This window comes from Zophobas morio, unplaced genomic scaffold, assembly GCF_036711695.1.
Source record: "Zophobas morio isolate AGI-343-1 ecotype UQ-CSIRO unplaced genomic scaffold, CSIRO_AGI_Zmor_V1 ptg000052l, whole genome shotgun sequence".
In the NCBI taxonomy this organism is placed as follows: Eukaryota; Metazoa; Arthropoda; class Insecta; order Coleoptera; family Tenebrionidae; genus Zophobas; species Zophobas morio.
The window spans coordinates 272549-289275 of NW_026972157.1; the positions used below are offsets into that span (position 1 = coordinate 272549).

General features: G+C 31.3%; 3 long non-coding RNA genes across 4 annotated transcripts; 2 read left to right on the forward strand and 1 right to left on the reverse strand.

Annotated features, from left to right (window-relative positions):
• The first annotated feature begins 10626 nt into the window (after positions 1–10626).
• On the forward strand, positions 10627–11593 carry LOC135142737 (uncharacterized). Of its 2 annotated transcripts, none has more exons than XR_010282603.1 (5): positions 10627–10756; positions 10997–11058; positions 11115–11188; positions 11244–11391; positions 11464–11593. It is a non-coding gene; the product is annotated as an uncharacterized LOC135142737 (long non-coding RNA). The 2 variants fall into 2 exon arrangements; XR_010282604.1 differs by having other exon boundaries at positions 11001–11058.
• A 388-nt stretch (positions 11594–11981) lies between these two features.
• Positions 11982–12453, forward strand: LOC135142739 (uncharacterized). Its single transcript, XR_010282606.1, has 3 exons — positions 11982–12224; positions 12292–12314; positions 12368–12453. It is a non-coding gene; the product is annotated as an uncharacterized LOC135142739 (long non-coding RNA).
• Positions 12454–12976: 523 nt separating this feature from the next.
• LOC135142738 (uncharacterized) lies at positions 12977–13843 on the reverse strand. The gene is made up of 5 exons (XR_010282605.1): positions 13760–13843; positions 13590–13693; positions 13484–13542; positions 13307–13429; positions 12977–13061 (listed from the first exon to the last, which is right to left on the reverse strand). It is a non-coding gene; the product is annotated as an uncharacterized LOC135142738 (long non-coding RNA).
• Between the last annotated feature and the right edge of the window lie 2884 nt (positions 13844–16727).

Genomic DNA, 16727 nt, shown 5'->3' on the forward strand with positions numbered 1-16727 from the left:
TCAAATTATCAAAATTAAGTTACTTTAACGACTTTTTATAATTTAACTAATTTGTGAAGATGAAATACTCTATTATTTTTGTAATTATTAACTTTATTGATTATTTTTTATTTTTATAATTTGAAAAAGATCAAATACTCATATTTCTATAAATAATTAGTAGTTGGAAATTTAATTTGGCCTTCAAAAGATGAAACAGACTTATTTGTACTTGAAATATTGATTTTTAAATTAATTTTTAATTCATTTAAAAAAGAAAACAAAATACTTTTATTTTTTGTTAGTGTCTACTACATGATAAAACCTCGAAAGAAAATTGATCTCCTGTTTGCTGGCAAATAACGATTCCATTGTTGCTTTTTGCTTGCTCTTCTAAAGACTTTTAATATAATTTTAAAAAATAATAAAGAAATTAAAATTGTTTTTTTATTAACTAATTCAGTTTTTTATGGAAGAATAACTTTATTATTTTTTTATAATAAACTATTTTAATTGAAAAATTTTTAACTAATTTGAAAGTAATTTTTTTTTATAATGAGCTAATTTGAGTTTTTTAGAAAAACGAATTTATTAATTTGTTATAATAATTGTTTTTTTAAATTTAATTTATTCAAAACAATTTTTAACATAATTAAAAGTAATTTTTTTATAATCAACTAAATAGGAGTTTTTTTAAAAAAAAGAAATTTATTAATATATAGAATAAATTATTTTAAACTTTATTTAATTAAAACAGCTCACAACTGATTTTATATAATCTTTTATTATGATTAAGTATTGGAATTTTCTTTTAAGAAACAGTTTTTCTAATTTTTTATAATAAAATATAAAATTTTAATTTAATTGAAACACTTTTTTTAACAAAATTGATAATATAATTTTTTTAGAACCAAGTAATTCAAGATTTTTTTAAGAAGAACAATTTTTTAAAATTTTTATTGAAATTTTTTTTTAATTTTTAATTTAATTGAAGCCATTTTTAACTATATTGAAATAATTTTATTATTATTGGTTAATTCCAGATTTTTTTTAGGAAAACTATTTCTACTATAATTTATAAATAAATGTTAATTTAATTGAAATAATTTATAACTTAAGTAAAAATATTTTTTTATAATTAGTTAATTCGTGATTTTTAAAAAATAAAAAAGATTAAATTTTTTCCAATAAATTAATTAAACCAATTTTTAAATAAATTGTAAATAATTTTTTTATAATTAACTAATTCAATTTTTTTTATATATATATAAAGAAAAATTTTGAATTTTTGATAATAAATTATTTTAAGTATAATTAAAACAATTTTTTAACTAATTTGAAAACATTTTTTTTATAATTTAATTATTTCGAGATTTTTTATAAAAAAATTTATTAGTTTTTTTTTAATTTATATTAAAGTATATTTTTTATATAAATTATATAAATTAATTTTTTATAATAAACTAAAGTAAATTTTTTTGCAAAAATAGTTAATTGTCGATTTTTTTTTTAAGAACACTTAGTTTTTTATATAAACTAATTTAAGTTTAAATTTTTAAAAAAATATGATTTGGTTTAGTTTTTTAGATTTATAATTTTTTTAATATGAAGTATTATTTTACTTATTTTACTATTTTCTTTATGATGTTAAAACCAAGGCGATATATTTTTCATAATAGAAAAAAGAAAATATATAAAATTTTTTAATACATATTAAATAAAACATTTTTTGTATACCAAATTGCTATAAAACTGCGCTCGTCGTAATTGCATTATTTATATTTTTTTTATATGAAGAAACAATAAAATATTTATTTTTCAATTTTTGTAAAGTCATTAAAAGTAGTTTTATAAATAAAAAAATGATGTTAAAAAATTTTATAGTTTTAAGATCTTTTGCTCAAAGAAATATCTTTTTTACTGATCATTAAGAATTAATAATTTATAATAAATTATATAATAATAAAAAATTCCGAGCTCTAAAATTCATTTAAAATGTAAAATAATGTTAATCTTTTACTAAAACTCGAAAAATGTTTAGTAATACTGTCTTTATATATTTTAAGAAAAGGAAAATGAATACTAATACATATAAATTTAGAATTAATTGTGTTTTGTAATTTAAATGAATTATTTAAATGTTATAATTTTTGGTGTACAACTTTTATTATTTTCTTTAAATAAATAGATATACGGATTATACGTGTATTATACTTAATTTAAATAGTTAATAAAGATATTTATGATATTTATAATAAATTAATATTTTATATCTCATTTTTATTATTTTTTTAATTTTTTATATAGTTAGCTATAATTTCTAAAGCGCTAGTTAGGTAGTTAGTCTAGTTCTACTAAAGGAGAAAGTTTACTTTGTTATTCATAGTGAACATTAAATGGATAAATTTATGGGTTCTATCTAACATAGTCGTTGAAACACAAAATAAGGTTTGAAAACTATGGAAGTAATTCCAATTTACATGTCTCTGAATCGAAATATCCTGTTAAGAGATTAAAAATAAATCGTAAGAGATGGGCTTAGTATTGACGAAGAGCGGGCCTTAGCTAATGGCTTAGGTAAAAATAATAAGAGAATTTTGCTCGTAATCCTAGCCTGTCCTTAGAATGGTTGTCTTATTATATAGGTCTAGCTAAATCAAGATATAACACCGAGGGCGCAAAGTACTGTGAAGGAATATTTGAAAGAGACCCTTGAGTGAAATAAGGCATGGAACTTATCGTTAAAACGTATTATTGTATAGTACCTTTTGCATAATGAGTTAGCGAATTATTGAAGAAACTAAGACAGAATCTAAAGGAAATCGAATCAATGGCACTGGTATACTTTAATGGACTCGAAGCCTTCTGATCTTTTCCTTAGCTGCCTAAATGAGGGCTAATTTATTGTCGTTGCAAGAACTTAAAGTGGATGGGGAAAGCAGAGAATTACCATTCTTAGAAGCTAATAACTAGTTCCTAAAGAAATTAATTTAGTAAAGTGTTACCTTGAACATGTAAAGTAAAACACTGATGCTAATCAATTTAATAATCTGCTTGTTTCGGGTAAACAGAAGGTCTATTAGTTATGCAATTGATTGACAAAAGAGAAGGAACTCAGATTTGTAGCTAAAGTTACTAACATAAGCTTTTAAAAAATTCGCTCAATTAAAAATTAAAGCAATCAAAGCCTGGAAACATCTATAGTTTAAAAAACGTAACAGTTCAGCTTTATAAATAGATAGAAGCAAAATAATTCAATAAGCTTATACACTGAAGCACAAAACTGTTAATGACGATGGTAGTTAGGCGTAGAAATAATCATAAGGCCTGAACAGATCTTCTAGTGATAATGCTAACTTTAGTAAACCGATAACATTAGCCGATAAATCTAGGTTTTCGTGAGAACAATTAGGCAGTGGTTAAGTTATCCTTCCGAAGCAGATATAATCCTGTTTAATGAAGAACAATAAGGAAATTATTTTAAGTCTAACTTTACTAAATCTGACCAGTGAGTCGCCTTAGACAAGGTCTGGTGTTAAGTTAACAAGTGTTAACGAAGGCTGAAAAAGATTGGAGTATGTTCCCTATAACCCAAACCATTAGGCATAATAAACAGGTCTCATACACTTTTTACCAAAGAATTAGCTATATGCAAAAATCCTTTGAAGTATAATAGTGATACTCGTTCAATGATTAGGAAACCTTTTTCAACCTAGTTGGTTTGTAACTGGCGGAATAATTCAATGACTACAATAACTATGATGGTATGAAAATAGCAAAATAACTTGGCATTTAAATGATGTGCCTGAATAGTAGAATAAATGGGACATATTCTCAGCACTTGACTTACTGAAAGAGTAATTTTTGTGAAATTTCATAAGAATTAACAAAGGGCGAAAAGTCCCTGTTCAGCTTTAACCTTAGAGCAAACGGCGGCCCCGAGGGATAGAAGTAATTCTTCCAAACTCTGCAAGCTCTAATCGCTTAAACGAAAAATCTTACTAAAGAAGGATTTTAGGGGGGAGCTGCCCTGTAAAATAGTAACAGGGAAACAAAAACAAGTTAGATATCGTATAACCATTCTAATCATGTAAACTTATGCTAGTTTAAAAGTAAAATTAATTTTAAGCTTAAAATAATATATTTTTTGTTAATGACCTTAACTCGAATAAAGAGATAAAAAAATTAACAAATAAAAGTTACGGCAGGGATAACAGCGTAAGTTTCCTTTAAGACCTTATTGAAAAGATCTGTGACCCCAATGTCGATTCAGCATAACCTCTACTTGAAGAAGTCTAGAAAGGTACAATTTTTCAATGTCTAAAGTGCTACGTGAATTGGTTTAAAATTCCAGGCAACTGAGAAGGGCTTCTAGCCTTGTTAATATAACTAATATTATGAAATTTGTATAGTTAGAAAAAAAGGGACATAGGTTCTAGGCTCTGCTTAAATTTTATAAGTAATAAGCTTCCAAAGTAATCGAGAGCGCATAATTGAACAGATTAAATAGAAAGCCCATTATCAAGGTTTCAACCTTTAACAGGAAATGAATCAAAGTAACTGAATTTAAGCTCAAATCTTAGATAATTGAAATGAATAATAAAATTGAACTTTGGTCAAATTAGCTTAAAGGTAACGCATTCGTTTTGTAATCTGAAGTTACTAGTTCAACTCTAGTATTTGGCTATAAAAAACCATATAAAATGAACTTAAAATATTAGCTGAGTTATAGGCTAAATAACCTTGAAGATTCTTGGCTAAAAATTGACAATTAACCATTGAATTAACTTAAACACTGCTCCTAACACCCAATAATTAAGCACCTTTAAAACCATGTATGGAAGATATGCGATTTTTAGCGTCTCTCCTTGCTTGCGAATGTCCTGTGTCTTCAACATCTTTGTCTTTGTATTTCACTCTTTGCGCGGGACGTGTGTAGGCAACCTTTATTATTTTGACCTCCGCGAGCTACTCATCGGAGGCCTTTAAAGTACGTGCTAATGTCAGCTGGTGCAGGCCAGAATTGTAGTGGGAACGCTATGTCGATTCCGATTATTTGCATTTTGACCGTTAGCTACATCTTGAAGCTTTTGTAATAGTTTGTACACTCTTCCGTAGCTTTTTGCCGCCAGGTTCATGTCGTAAAGCGACCAAACAAGATTGGCCCTATATATAAAATTCGCTTCTGCAGATGCCTTAGTTCTCTAGGCTTACCGAGAGTTGCGGTCTAGGTTAGTCGATAGGTATCATGCGTTGGCGGAACACATGCTTGATGTCGACTCATTCCCTTTGGGCATGCCTCCCTCTACGACACTAAAGGCGTTATTGTAATCTTAAGCAAATGACGCTTGTATAGCTATTCTAATTGTTTACCAACCATATGTTGTGATTATGGTACCTTCGGAACCAAATGGGCCCGGGGGAGGGGGGGGCGTTCGCTGCAGAGAGGCGCAGACGGTTTAACCCCACGTATCGAAAGGTATACTCTTAAAAACTGACAAAAATGCATCTGTGCTGATGCCCTTTCGAAGGTTCTATCTCACCTGTACCTTAAATTAAAACATTATTGTTCTGAGCGCCCCTTATGCTGGTACCTTTGCGTTAATTCACGATACTTGGTTCATTCTGGAGATGGCCTTAGTAGTGTTAAAAATTTAAGCTAATTGAGTATTAACCTTCGCGTTGAGCACTATTATTGTCTTTCGCAGCCAAATATTTTGATATGTCGCCTAAAAAGATCATGGAAAACCCTTGGTGGTCAGTGGGACATGCTAAGTTGTATAGAACACTACTACTAAGCAGCAAGTAGTTTCGGACGAAAGTGTTTGCGAGCAAGTGTTTAATAAGTGATGACACTTAGCACTATTCTTTGTTCCGAAGCCATCAAAACAGTCACAGAACGTTTGGCTAATTAACGAACACTGTGGTTAGACTGATGCTAGAAACATACGCATTCGACCCATCTCAATAGCGGGTTGATCAGTGTGTTGCTAGATAATGTTAGCTACTAGTACTATATTTATATGCGGTGAATCCCGAAATTACTCGGCTGTTATTACCTGTGAAACAAAAACGGGGTCAAACCGCCTTACTATTTGTAAAATTTAAGTGGGCTTGACGTAACGCTTGCGGTAAATAAAGTGGCTCAACCCCTGCACAGCACAGAGAATCCGATAGAGCAGAAAGTTTTAATAAAATTTCTACTGTGTCTAGTTTTAGATTAGAGTCAAAGGGAACCGCGCTCGCATCATAATTAAAGTAAATGGAGTCGGACTGCCTGGGGAATTTCAATGCATACAATACTTTGTTTGCCACCTTAAATTCGGAGTGCATGACATTAGCTACTTGTTAGAGTCAACTAAATGGTATCAGGAATCTGTTTTCCATAATACCTTTTAAAAGTACTCTTTGATATGTAATAAGGCATTGATTGGACATATAATATTATTATATTATAATGCTAAAACTATAAAGTGGTAGGGGTATTTTAAGAAAAGTATGACTACTACTTCTAAGAAATGCTTGTTTACGGATATATACGAAGTTTTTGACTGACAGTCGGCCCAAGTTTTACAGAAAAAACTATTATAACTTATTTATTAATTACAAAGAGAGATGGAATTGTGGGCCCTTCTTATGTAAACAACGTAATGAATTGATAATATTCTTCTTACTTTGTAAAATTATATATATATATGAGTGAGCGTAAACTATGAAGTCAAACAACCTAAGACTTTAGCTTTTTTCCTAAGTGAGTATTTAGGGAGGTTTGCTGGAACGGCAGGTTTTTTAAAATTATTGGCTTTTAAGCAAAGAATTTGAAACTTTTTCGAACGACCTTAACCTACTCTTTGGCAGAGCTTAACTATAAAATTCTTCCGTAGGCAAGTTTTCCGATGACTAGTAATTAATCTTGGACTACGCAAAAAGATAATGGTTTAATGTTTTGAGCACGTAAACACATTGCTTACAACGTAACTTTAGCCTCGATGAAAGTTTAAATGTGGTCGTTTTTTTAATGTCTGCCTATAAAATTCAACAAAATATTTTAAAAAAAAAGCTCCCCGGACTACACCACCCAAACCAAACTTAAATTGAAGAAATTGAAATTTTTAATTGAGGCACTAACAGAAAAACATACAATACTGAGTAAATAATATTTAAAAAAAATAACAACTAACCTTTCTCGTACTTATGTCTTAAACTACCTTTCACCAAGTTCGAAGTAGCTATTTTAAGGGTCTATCCGTTTGCCACGGTTTTTTAAGAGAAAGTTGTCAACTTCCCACCCCCCAATTTTAAATTACTAATCAAATTTCGGCGGACCAAAATAAAGAAATTTTAAACGCTTTCTCCTGGAGATAAAACGAGTAAGTTGCCTCCACAAACTGCTTCAAAAAAATTGTGGTATAATGAAACGTAGGGAAAAGCTTCCAAGTAGTTAAACACTGCCCACTTTAAAATGAGTAAAAAGTTAAAACAAAGTTTCCAGTGATGAAAAAAAGGCTATTAATCTTTGTCAACTTTTTTTTCTGATTTTGTGATGCATATTATTAATTATGATTCTCTTTATTATAAATCATAAAGCTTGTTAGGGACGAAAGCATCTTTTAGTATTAGCAACCCCTTTTTCTGTATTTTCAAATTCGCGTTAAAAAGAGAAAGTATAGAAAACAACAAATGTCCTCCTTTTTCTGTGTTTAAAAGCAATTTATTTTAGTACTGCATGTTAGGACTCGATATTTTACTAAGTGACTTTCACCCCACCTATGATAGGGGCCCACTCTTTAAATTGGAAGGAAAGATAACTAACAAGTTAAATTGGCTTTTGCATACTTGATGAACTGTGCAGTTAGGGTGAATTTGGTATCATTAGGTCCCTCTCAGGGGTCAGGAACAGCCTTTTCGGTTTGGTCATGAGAATGAGTGTGTGAACCTCTGTTCCACCTAAACAAAAAGCATTTTGTTTTAAATCTTTTACTGATAGCTGAGGTTCAATTTATACCACGTGCGAGGGTAAACACAACTGACCTAAAAAGACGCCGAATAAAATTAATTTGCTGAAAGCAACAAATTGTATTTATTATATTTTTATACACTTTTTTAAACTCGTTTGTAATTATTTTTTTTTTTCAACAGTTTACGCAAGAAGTCGTAATCAGCTTTATTAATTGTCACTACTAAAATCTTACTATCACTTTAACAAACAATGAATATATATACTTTATGTAATTAGAGTAAATATTTATCTTTTATAATTTTTTTGTGTATTTTCATATACTTGCTTTGTACTTTTCTATCTAAATTCCCACTACTAAGTGAAGATGCGGTTTCTTAACGATGCTCGCATCTTCAAAGAGAAGGGTGTGCTTTATTAAACACAGTTATCAACAAAGAAGCAGTAGCAATATAAAAGTAACGTTAACAAATATTATATTAGCATAGTGGAAATTAAGTACCTAACAAATTAATCAAATAAACTCCAATTTTAGTCATATTCCCCCTCAAACAGGTCTAAGAAATGTTATAGCCTCAAAGTCATGAATACAAGCTTGTTATAAAATAGTATGATGACTACCCCTAGACCATCATCGTATAGCGTCCGAAAAAGATCGGACCCTTTCCTAACGCTACTGCTACGTGTGTTATTCCTTGAGTTTAATGATACGTGTCTGACAGAATTTAGACGATTGGGAACCATCCGTAGAGTAGATGGATTGGCATGGATGTGTACAGAATCTAAACCTTTGTAGTGTCTGGTAACCCTCTATGACGAACGGGTCCTGTTAGCTTAAGCGAAGCGTCGAGTACCCGAACCTAATTGGAATACTTGCAAAACGGTCGCAGTGATTATGGTTGCCTTGCTTTAGCGAGGTGAATCGAGGTATTTATGCTACCACAGAAATACGAAGACTTATTACTACGTGTCGAAAGATACGCTTTTAAAATGGTAAAAACCACGTTAGCAGATAAGTCTATAGATAGTGCTACATTCCTAGGATCAGTAAGACTGTTGCTATTATCTCAGGCAACCATATTCATGACAATTGTTGGGTGAGAAATCTAGCAAGGTTCGGGTACTATTATGTTCGTTTTAGTCTACTAGACCCAATCGTCCACAACGCTAGTATATAAAATCCGCGTTGGATAGTAAGTTATTTTAATCCACAAGGTCAGTGGCCTAGATATTTTGTACAAAGCTCGTGCCGACGATGGCAGTACCTAACCAAAAGATAGAGTTAGGCTCGAGATAATAGCAAAATTCCATCGACAACAGGTAAGGTAGAACCTGCCTAAATGAACCTAGTTTATACGTTGTTTTTACCAAATTTAAGAGCCCGTCTTCCGACGTGTATGTAAAAAGCCTACTTCTCTCCACAGTATCGATCGTGCCTGAAACAAACTAGATTTAAGTCGGGTAACCATATTCATAGAAGTAGTTTGGTAAGTATTCCAGTGAGGTTCGGTTACTATTAGTTTCGCTTAAGCTCAAAGGACCCTACAGTTATAGAGGGTTGTTAAATACGACAAAACTCATAGCGTCGAAGCTAGTACTTGGATGAGTAAACCTTATTCAAGTTTGAGAAAATAGCAATAGTCTTGCTGATACAGGGAATGTAGTGCCTGCCTACAGATTTCTCTGCGTGCGCCACTTTACCAAGAGTTTAAGAGCATGTCTTCCGACACGTAGCAAGAAGCCTTCGTCTCTCTACAGTATCGCTCGTGCCTGAATTAAATTAGATTTAAGCCGGATAACCATATTCATAAAGTTAGTTTGGTAAGTACTCCAGTGAGGTTCGGGTACTATTATTTTCGCTATTTATACTATATAAACTAGTTGTAAACTGGTTATAAACTTTTACACGCCCTTACCGATCTAAAAGTTATTATACACACGTGCTACTTACTATTATGTACTTTTATTAATTAAATAAAACGGAATGAAATAATATAAGAAATAAATATGCTATAAATAAATCTAATAAATGAAATACAAATAAAACAAAATAAATTTATACAAATCACAAAAATAAACTAAATCTGAGTAAATTTAATCTAATTAAATAATGAATAAAGTAAAAAATATAACAATATAAAATATAAATTAATAATAAAATATTATAAAATTTAAAATAGAATACAATATAATGAAAGTTATTATACAATACATTAGAATCTAATAAATAAATTATACAATAAAATTAAGTTCCATGAAATTTTATAAGGATGCTTGAATAGTTCAAGATTGCAATCTCGTTATAGTTGGTTGTTGCACACAAATCAAGGATCATCTACCCAGCTTACTCTATCGTTCAACATATCACCTGCTATATTTGTAACTCTCCGCTTTACATTGTAAACCACCATGTAGGAATTTTCCTCATGCTAGGAATGGAGAAAATAGTGGGGGTTGAGTGCGACTCTAAAGCCCTTTTTCCTGGTTAGTGTTTATTTAACAACTCTGCCGTGCATCTCTAAGACATGAAAAATTTTAGTAGTAGTTACTGTATTAATTATGTTTTAAAGGTACTTGCTCGTATATTTATAAAAGAAATAGATCCTATATGTAATTTAATAATTATAATAACGCTCTTTGTAATAAAATCGTAAGTTGTTTACAGAAAACTTTGGTTTAATTAGAAAACGTTGAAAACTGTTCCGAACTTGACTAAGATAAACACGAAATTTAGAGGTCGTGTACGCGAGTTGCCTGTTAGGCAATTTGTTGCCTTCGGGGATTTTGGCATCCAGGCTGTAGAAGCTGGCCGTTTAAAAGGTTCAGAATTTATTTAGATTACCTTTTTACTAAAATAATTTTTGGAAAGTAGTTTATAAACTTTATACTTTAAAAGAAAAGAATTTGTTTTTTTACAATTTAATTTTTTTTATAGTTTCTTGGTTCTTAATAATAATCTGTTTATTTATAATGATTCAAATTGTAAATTTAAGAATTATATTTTTGTTTAATAAATGCTTTAAGTCATTTTTAAAATATATATTTCTTATTAACATTAAGATAGGGCCTTAATAGTAGTACACGATATAATTCATAAAGAGATGAAAGCGCTAAAGAAAAAGGTGACTTAAAATAATTTTTTATATATTTTTAACTCATCTTTGTTGCCTGTGCGTAGTTTTGGACTCGAGTTTTTACCAATGTGCCCGCATCTGCCCGCCCCAGCGATGTTCGAAGGGGCAGAGGAAAAGGGTTGTTCTGTTTCTAACTGTTATATTTGATGAACTATATACACTTAGAAAAATAGCTCTGTGGATCACTGGTATGCTCGAATTCCTCCTTGTAAAGTTTTATTTGAATTTAAGGATGTTCCTATAGAAACGCTTAGAAAACTTTATCGTCGTATTGCTCCGCGCTTTGGCTTTAAAACAAAGCTAATACGCAGAGAACCCCTCGTAGATTTTATTATTATAATTATTGTTTAATATTGTTTGTGCTGTGCATTTTTCTTTAATATACCTCTGTAGGTTAAAGAACAGAACTTATCGAGACTACTGCCTAAAGTAAACCTTTTTAAGGAAGTAGCTGAGTTCCAACATGTAGGAAAAATAATTTCCATTAGAAAAGAAATAGATTTCACTAACAGGATCTAGAATTTAAAGGTGTTTACCAATAATATAGCATCTATTTTTCATTATGAAGTATGTACTTTTAATAAATAGTGTTTCAGCTTATAAGATTACTTTGTTTATACTTCCCCCTGATCATGCTTTAGTTTTCTTGTGATCTGCAGTTGTACGAATTTTTACTTTGGTTTGTTAGTACAACTTGCTTTTATTTAGTACAGTTTTTGCATAATAAAGTTATTAAGGCCTGGAGCAAAGTGCACTGGCTAAACTTTTCTTATTGATTTGTGCTTATGCTCTGGTAAAATCGAGCGCAGACTGCTTAGTTTTGCTGATAACTTAAATTACTCTGCGTAGTTCGCATCTTCTGTACGTACATATACATGTAAGTGTACAGAGATTTAGAGACAATAGACGTGCGCTTAAAGCGCATCATGGGGCCCCCTAAAGCGTGCTTTAAAACAGGGTTGGTTCAACTGTCTACTAACGCAACCAAAAGTAACAGTAGTTTCAGAACTTATGACCATCCTGTAACCTGTCCTTGCTCACGAAATAAAATACTCTGGTCATTAGTCGCAGATCAATATTAATGACTTTATCGCGGGAGCTTGTCTTCTCTGAACTTCAAAGGAACGTGGTCAACAATGGCGCATTTTTGCAAGGTTATTAGTTTGTTTTCCCTAATATTTTGTATCACTTGCTACCTAATGGATTATTTTTAACTATCAGTTAGAGTGCTGAAAACCTGTAAGGTATTTCTTTAAACACAATCTATGCAATTCTTCATTAAAATGCCAGGCCGTAGACAATAAACAAGCAAAGGTTAAACAACCAAAGAGCAATTAAAATCAAGTAAACATTTATTTATAAAAGGCGTTCCCCGGTGCTCGTAAACAGGTTACTTCTTTATTAACCATAAAATTTTATTTAAAAAAAATAAATTTTGAAAGCACGTGATAAATTTTACAAAAATAGGCAGTATTATCAATCAAGTTTTATTAAAACCTGCATTGAAATATATTAATTGGTGTTTATTAATAACATTTGCTATAAGGATATCACACGGTTGGCGCGAGTTATCAACGGCCGTCGGGTTCGATGGTTAAGAACATTAACGCGCAAACACGTGGTTGTGACTTTGATCCACCCACGCGGCTCACTTTTCGTTATGGGTTGCGTAGTCAACCTCACCCCCATAAATTTGTAACAAAATTTAATTAAGGACGCTTCCTTGTCAATCACATGTTGAGGGCGAGTACAAAAAATTTGGTTATATAATTTTTTTCTCAATTATCTCTAGCTACTATTAATATACTGTAATCAAGGAGACAAAAAACTAATTTTGCACAGAAAACGATACAGTAAACCACTTTTTAACCAATATACTTTATTTTATAAGTTGCGATGAATAAAACCACATAAAAAAGTTGCATTTATTTCTGGATTAGTAGACTTCTATGAAGTAAGAGCCTTCCACAACGTTACAATATTACGGTCCCCTAAAGGAAGTAACAATAAGTTAGACAATAAACACCTTTTAAATTAAAATATCTTTGAAAAAATTACGTCTTAGTTAACTCTTATAGTTCATTAAAAGATTTATAACTATAAATTAGTAATAATATGTACTTATATGCTAAAGCAATTTTTAAGCAGCTTTTCTGTTAAAGTATTGTAAGTAAAATGTGAGCACATCCAAATGACTACTCAGTCCTAGTAAAACAAATTAATAATTGTTTGTAACCCCGGTATTTAGTTTGTCGACAAAGTCGTCCATATATTTATCAAAAAGCTCGCATCTTATGGGGCAATCCAAGCTATAAAAGGGATTTTTTAAAGCATAGTCGCAAAACAAGACATAAATCCCCTAGATGAAAAGGTCAGTTGTTTTTATAATAGTTGCCTGTAACTCAATAATTACTCTGAGTATCTGGCCTGCGTTTAAAGGTTTTATATCGCTCGCGAAAAGAAATTTGGTTCCTCTTAAAGAATAAGTAGAGTTTGAGAAGGATTCAATAAAAAGTTACCTGTTAAAGTCTGAAAGCAATAAATATTGTATAATGCTGCTTCAATTTGTTCAATGCCTTGGGATCCTGGCAAGGGTGAAATTTTTGAGGAGATGGCATGAATACTAAAACATTAAAAAAATTTATTAATGACTCAATGTTAAAATAAAAAATTTGCAAAGAAAATATACTATAACTACGCCAATTAACTTGTAGAAAACCGAGGCCAAATATATCGGCTCATTTAAAGGAACCTCTTTACAAAGACTCCAATTTTTATTATAAATAAGAGTTCCTGCCTTATTTATAATATATATAGAACAGATCATCCTACACAACCAAAATAAAACAGCCTTTAGTTTACCAATGCCAAGGGTTCTAGGTACACTTTACTAATTTGCATATCCAGTCAGGTTATACAATTTTATTAATTTGATGCTCTTATACGCCAATACAATGTTTATGTAAAGACAAAACGGTCTTTTCCTTGTTTTTAAGCAACCTAATTTTAGCCTAAAATTAGAGTCCCTCTAACTACGGTTTTTAATGGGATTGTTAATCGAGCTAGGGTTCTAGCGTAAGCATACAGCGCCCGTAGGCGAGCAAAAGAAGCGAAAATAGGAAGAGTGAAAAGAGAGTTTTCTCTTTAAATGACTTACAAATGTTTGGAAATTCTGGGCGCAGCCGCTTAATACGGACTTGGGCACATATAACTATGGCTACTCTTTCATCCCGAGCGACAGTGGGGTAGAGAAAAACCACTTTTCCACAGGAGGGTGGCCTTGTATACTGTGCTCGGGTATGGAATTTTTTAATTTAATTTGTTTAAAACTGTATTTTTTTACCCTTTTTCTTATTTCTTAATAAGCTTAAGAGCTGCACTTAAGAATTAGTGGTATTTGCCACTCTTTTGCCCTTAACTAAGTAGCTAAACTTACATAGGGAAGAAGTTGAATGATTCAACCAAGAGGTAGACTAAACTAGTAAAATTTTTTCCATCATTGTTTGAATAACCCGCCAGGGTTTTAGTGCAAGAAGTGTATGTTGGTTTACTTTTGTGCTACCGTTAGTTTTGCGTGTGATTTATGTTCAAGCAAAAGGTTTTTCTATTAAACATTATGGAATTCAATATTTAAAAATGTTTTTCGTGAAGCTATCGCTGTTAAGTAATACTATGTTAAGTGGGGGTAGTTTCAACCAGTAGTTCAATCTACCTGTACTTTTAAGGACTAATGTTCTTTTAAGTTGAAATTCGTTCTTTAGCTGCCTCGAAAATACGTTCGGAAGATAAACAGGGAAGTAAAAGGACAAAGGATGTAGCAAGCAATAAAAGAATGCTTGAGAAAAGACTGCAATACTAGAGAAGCTGCTAGAACTTATTTTAATAGCAATACTTTGCAAAGTGGATTCTCTCAAATAACTAAACTTGATTACTTAGAAAGATATGTAGATCCAGATTCTATTGCAGAAAAGGAGAAATTAAAAGAAGAATATCCCGACATAATTATGAGGTTAAGCAAGTATTTTGGAAGGATGAGTAACATAAGTTATATATGTAATTTATCGACTGAAAGTGTGACTCGTCCCCCGTAGAGGTTGGAGCCTTCTCGCACAAACTCAAGATCGCGAATTCGATTCCCGTCTGCGCCCGAATTTTTCTGGTCCGGTGGTTACATATACAACTTCCCTAAAAACAACATTCTGATAATGAGGAAGCCAAATTCGCAGATTATCTAAAAAGATAAAATTTTAACTACTGGATTGTTATACAGACAAACTCGTATGCTAGGATTTGTATTTTAAAAGACATTACACCTACGCATATAACCTACTTGGGGTATAAATAAAATGGCTGGTAAGATTTTCTTGTTTTTATACTCGCAATTTTCCTGAGGTGATTTTTTAGGTATTGAGTGGATGAAAGGATTCAAGCCTCGTCATAATGGGTTATTATTACGAAAACAATAGAGTACTAGTCTCATGAGGGGTACTGCTTATAATAAGCAAAGTGTGGATAACTTTTTGAAAATAATGTTCCTCTAGTTGACAACTATAAGCCTTAGACCTGATTAGATATACAATCTTGTTGAGACCAGAGGAATGACAGCTCTGTAACCTGTAATGTGGTAACTACGAAAAGTAAAAAACAGGTCGCTCAGGTGTCCTCTGGAGAACGAGGAGAACTAGTAACATTAGGGGCATTATTAATGCAGTGGAAAGAACAAATTCTCATTTATATATTTCTACGGGTTATACTTCCCAAAAGAAAATTTAACTAATGGTCACGAATTCAGCCTAGCCTTAGGCAACAGATCTGGCTGGTTGACTATTTGTTTCCTATTGTCATTAGAGATATCGTTCAATATACCATTTAAGACCAGTGAAGATTACTGCTCATGGATCTTCACAATTCTCACACCTCTTTAGAATACATTAACTTTTGTAAAAAATGAAAATTACCTTTCTGTTTCCCTCCCCCTTCCCCTTCTCACAAGTCACAAACTTCAGCCTCTAGGTATATGACGACTGAATGCTATCTCATCCTGGAAAAGTAATTACTATTCAGAGACATGGGTTTTGGCGTTTACCATATTATAATTGCAGTTAAAAAGCTTGAATTGTGGCCTGTTAGAAAACTTGGTTTTTCAAAAAAAAGACTTTGTGGCAAGCACGATCAGAGTCGATGAATATAACACAGTCAAGATGATTAAAATTACTTCCCTCAACAAGTACCTAAAAGCACTAATATTAATAACAAATCAGTCACCTTAACTACGGTGAGTAAAAATCTAGACCTTAACCAACCTGCGAAAAAGAAATCTTTTGAAAGAGTCCGGCCCTATTCAAACCAAAGGAACCAAAAAAAAACTTTGCAAAAGAAAGAGAAACTCTAAATTAAAATTTTTATACATTTACACCATAGTGTGTTTGGAAATGGGAAAAATAAGAGTAACATCACTGAAAAGAATAATGTACGTACAGAAAAAAACTCAAAGGCAGCTATTATCTGATTGTATAAATAACTATAAACTATTCTATTTATACCTAACGTAAATTTCTACTATATTTTCTAGCTTTTTTTTTGTAACTAGTGGTTTAACCCGCCACCTAGTAAGGTTGGATAAAACCCCACCAGGAGGCAGTTTCAATCGGATGTCA